This window comes from Cnephaeus nilssonii (genome assembly GCF_951640355.1).
Source record: "Cnephaeus nilssonii genome assembly, chromosome: 4".
Classification (NCBI taxonomy): Eukaryota; Metazoa; Chordata; class Mammalia; order Chiroptera; family Vespertilionidae; genus Cnephaeus; species Cnephaeus nilssonii.
In genome coordinates, this window is record NC_137075.1 from 74,381,798 (window position 1) to 74,386,724 (window position 4,927).

The window sequence follows — 4,927 nt, forward strand, 5'->3', positions numbered from 1 at the left end:
ATAATGGCCTCCCAAAGATGTCCATGTCCTAGTCCCTGAAATCTGTATGTTAATTTATAGAGCAAAGGGGAACTTGCAGGTGTGGGTTTTGATTATTATTAATTATCTAGGTGGGCCAATATAATCACAGGGGTCATTATAAGGAGGAGGTAGGAGGGTTAGAGTCAGAAAAGAAGATAAGACAAAGGAAGCAGAAGTCAGAGTAATGAGGCCGTAAGACAAGGAATCTGGGCAACCTTTAAAAGCTGGAAAAGGCAAGAAAATAGATTCTCCTTCTAGAGAATCCAAAAAGAATGTACCTCTGCCAACCCATTTTCAACTTCTGACCACCAGAACTGTAGAAAATAAGTTTGTGTTGTTTTAAGCTACTGAGTTTATGGTAATTTGTTGTAACAGCAAGAGGGCACTAATACAACTCCCAATAATTTTGCAAAACAAATTTATCATCTCCATTTATAGATGAGGAAACTGATATTTCGAGGGTATCAAGTGGCTTAGCTCACCTGGTTCCTCTCGCAATGCATAGTGTATAGCTATTTTTGAGTGTACCTTCGTTCTCTCTTGAAGCAGGTGTGTTCTCCCAAGGTTCTGAAAAAGCTGCAAGATGCATGAGTTAGGTAACTCGCTAACTGAACACCCTTTTGCCTTCAGTCATCAGATTAGATGACTTTTTAAGATGACTTTTTAATAAGCTTAGCTGAGGTTTTTATTTTCTAAAACTGTGGCAGCTTTGTGGAGATTAATTCAGCATTTTTGATATCTGAGCTTCCTATATTACTCCTTCTTTGGCCAAAATTTTCCTTTGTCTCATCTTTTAAGTTTAGACTCAAAAACTACTAATACCAGAAGAGAATAAACAGTCTGTGAAGGAAAGGAGCTTGATGTGTTTCCCAGTTTGTAACAACAACTTTAATTAGGCAGGGTCTTAGAGAAAGAGGTCATATTCCAGTTTCAACGTCACACACAACTCATATAAATGGAGAACATACTGTTGTATAGTTAACAGTCATTTTCAATGTCTCTAGCATCTTGTGGTTCAGTGAGTTCTTCAGCAAGTCTAGACATAATGGTTTGAGCCATAGCAATTTAGGTTTCTTCTGGTTTTAAACACATTTAGAGTTATAGTAGATACTAGAGGCCTGGAACATGAAAATTCATGCACTGGAGGGGTCTGTCCCCTCTCACAGTCCAGGAGCCCTCAGGGGTGGGAGGCAACCCGGCGATCAGGGAAGGTGACACACCATCACACCTCTGCTGCTGCCACTGCTGACAGCGCAAGCCTCGGTTGGCCCTGGTTACCTGAGCCTTGGGTGGCCCTGGGTGGCTGGGGGACTGAGGGAGCTGAGGGGACTGGGTGCCGCCATCTTGTGGCTGTGGGTGCCGCCATCTTTGAGGGTGGGGCAGTCAATTAGCATATTCCCTCTTTATTAGATAGGATGTGTTCATTGCCTATCACCCCTGGCTTGGGGGAATATTCCTCCTCTTTCTATGTGATTCAGTGAGGGCAACCTCACCATCCCTATGTGACCTAGGCCTGGCAAATCAGAGTATTCTACCTCCTGGCCACAATGAAGTTCAGGGATCAAGGAGGATATGTGACCCAACTCAGTTAGTCCAGAGTTCTTCTTGGGACTTCACTGCCAGAGAAGGAAAGATGCTTTCTCTTCCTCTTTGGCAAGCTATCAGAATAATATAAGCCTATGACTCATGCATCTTATGGCCCTTTTTCCTGAACCTTGCAGGGCAGCCATCTGCTGCAAGAGAGATTGCAGCCAACACCAAGGAGCTGAGAGTTAGGGACAGAGAACAATAACAAGTTCTGATTTATCCAGCCATGCCTTTCCAGCTACCTTGCCTGGACTCTCCCAATACATAGCCAACAGTAAGTTAATTGGATAAAAATTTGTGATTGAAATAAAAAATATTTTTAAATTTTATTTTTCACAAAAGTGATAGCATGCCTGAAATAAAAGTTATATCGTGAAAGCTTCCTCTCCAGATTGTCCCATCTGCCCAGTTTCCACCCTGTAGATTAACATTCTTAATTTTTTATGTAGCCTTAAAGATTTTCTTCATGCATATACAAGCTACTATAAAATGGTATCTCTACGTTCCTCTATTTTAATACAAAGTGTATCACATTAGACATATTGTTTTCCACCTTGCTTTTTCCATCTAATAGTATACCTTGTCAACCTTCTCCTATCAATGGATAGAAAGCTTCTTCACTCCTTTAAGCAGCTAGTTAGTATTACAGGATCCATTTTGATCAGAAGCACCTTGGAAATGCAGGTTGGTTTTGAGGAATTGGGTTAAACTCTATGAGGAAATAGTTTCATTCCACGGCAAAGAGCATACAAAATTTCTAGACCCTTTTTTTTTTTTTTTTTTTTAGTAAATCTAAATCTCTCTCTGTCTCTCTCTGTCTCTCTCTCTGTCTCTCTCTCTCTCTCTCCATTTTAACAATTCTCCAGAGATTAACGTCAAACTTTGGGATCACATTTGCCATGAAAATTATGAATAACCCTATATGATCTTGCAAAATGAACCCAGGGCAAATGAAGACTCTGGCATAGGTTGTAAATTAAAGACCTGCAATTCAATTTGGTTACAAATATGTTTTCTTTGTACAGTATTTAAACATTTTTAAAACTATTAGATAATGTTTTAAAACTTTTAATTGGGGTCCTAGCCAGTTTTTCTTAGTGGGTAGAGCATCAACCTGTGGACGGAAGGGTCCCGGGTTCAATTCTGGTCAAGGGCACGTACCTTGGTTGCATACTTTTCCCCGGCCCGGGCAGGAGGCAACCAATCAATGTGCTTCTCTCACATCAATATTTCTTTTTTCTTTCCCTCTCTCTTCCACTCTTTCTGAAAATCAATGAAAAAAATATCCTTGGGTGATGATTAAAAAATAATAATAAGTAAAACTTTAAATTGGATTATTTCATATTAATATTTAAATTTCATCTTCTAATTTCTCATTTTCATATTTTATATTAAAATATAGGTTTCTGGTTTCCATAGAAAACTTGGGTTACTCATTTCCACAAGGCAACATCAGGCTGAAGTTCTGCAGCAAGGACTCACTTCCACAGGGCATTCTCTTTACAGTTCTTAGGCTTCCTACAGTCACCCCAACTCTGAGGCCAAAGGCTTCTTGCCATATATTCTTATCATGTACTATTATTTCTCTGTGATGTGACTGAATATAGTACCAGTGTAGCTCCTATGGACATTTGATTGTGTGGCTTTCATTTTAATGCATTTGAATCATGGGGAATTATTTTTCCAAAACTGTCTTGGACATTGCTCAGGGGTGGCAGTGGGGAAGTCATTCTTTTTTCCATCTTCTTCATTAATTTCCTCTGGTCTAACAGTGAAAAAAAAAAGGAAAAAAATACTACAGCATGTAGAAATCTGAATACATAAAGTATTTATGTAAAAGTTTTCTTGCTCATTCTGTCATAATTATTGCATCCATCAGCATTCTTTCCACATTTAATTTGGCTTTCGATCATGGGGAAATCAGCATCTTGAATTATTCAGTCCTTCCTAAGGTTAAGTCTAGATTTTCAGGTCATAACTGAGATTTGACAATGATTCAATTACATTACCCAACAGAATATCTGTGTATTCCCCACTGTTCCAGCACAATCTAGTCCAGGCAGGTGCTCAATAAAGGCATGTTGAACTTCCACCTAAAGATGACAGATTAAACCTACACATTTCCTCTGACACCCTTACAAAACACACACACACACACACACACACACACACACAAAAAAAAAAAAAAAAAAAAAAAAAAAAAAAAACCACAAAAAGATGCACAAGTCTCAAAGAAAATGAGAGCAATAAAATGTTGGAAGCTGGAAAGCAGGACAACAGGTATCTTACCTAATAAACCAGAGACACTGGTAGGGAAAGCAAAAAACCAGCATTCACGTCTTCTTCTACCTGGCAGACAACTGGGGCCTGATTCCCTTAGAAAGCTGAAAAAAGGGGGGCCCTCTGGACTGGGGGCTCTAGGAACAGTTAATAGTGTGGACACTATGTTGAAAAGAAGAGGCTTAAGTAAAATATGTATACATACTAAATATTGAAACCACTGCCAGTGCTCTTCCCCAACTTGGCTCCAAGAAAGCAGATAGTGAGGTTCATACCACCCACACAAGAGCGGAAAAGTTTCTTCTTTTGAAATGTGACCCCACCGAGATAAATGATCTAGAAATACTGATGTGAGATGGAAATTCTCATAAACAGCCACCCAACCACTCTACAGTGAGAGCCATAATTATTAAGCCTCCCAGGCTAACAAAGAACTTTCACTGAGCTTTTAAGTGATCCACTATTTTATTTATTTATTTATTTATTTATTTATTTATTTATTTATTTATTTATTTTTATCTCAGAGAGAGAAGGATAGAAACATCAATGATGAGAGAGAATCATTGATCAGCTGCCTCCTGCATGTCCCACACTGAGGATGGAGCCTGCAACTTGGGCTTGTGCCCTGACTGGGAATGGAACCATGATTTCCTGGTTCATGGGTCAATGCTCAACCATTGAGCCACACCAACCAGGCAAGTGATCCATTGTTAATTATTACTAAGTAGGTAAGAATCCTTAGATATCTGAGGAAAATCTCCAACATAAAAGACAAGATGAACAAAAGAAAAAAAAGATGAGTTGCAACTTAGAGGAAACAAAGACTATGGAAGGAGATGGAAACTTTTATAAAGTTATCATTAAAGTATTCAGAGACAAAATCAAACCACTGCCCCTTTGTGTGTAAAATTAAAGAGAGGTTTCTGGCTTATGTGGGCACCAAAAAAAGGGTGTCACTACTATCACTACTTGCCCCTGGGAGAAGTGCAGAAAAAAAAAAATATTCAGAGAAATGAGACAATATTGCATCCCTGAAACT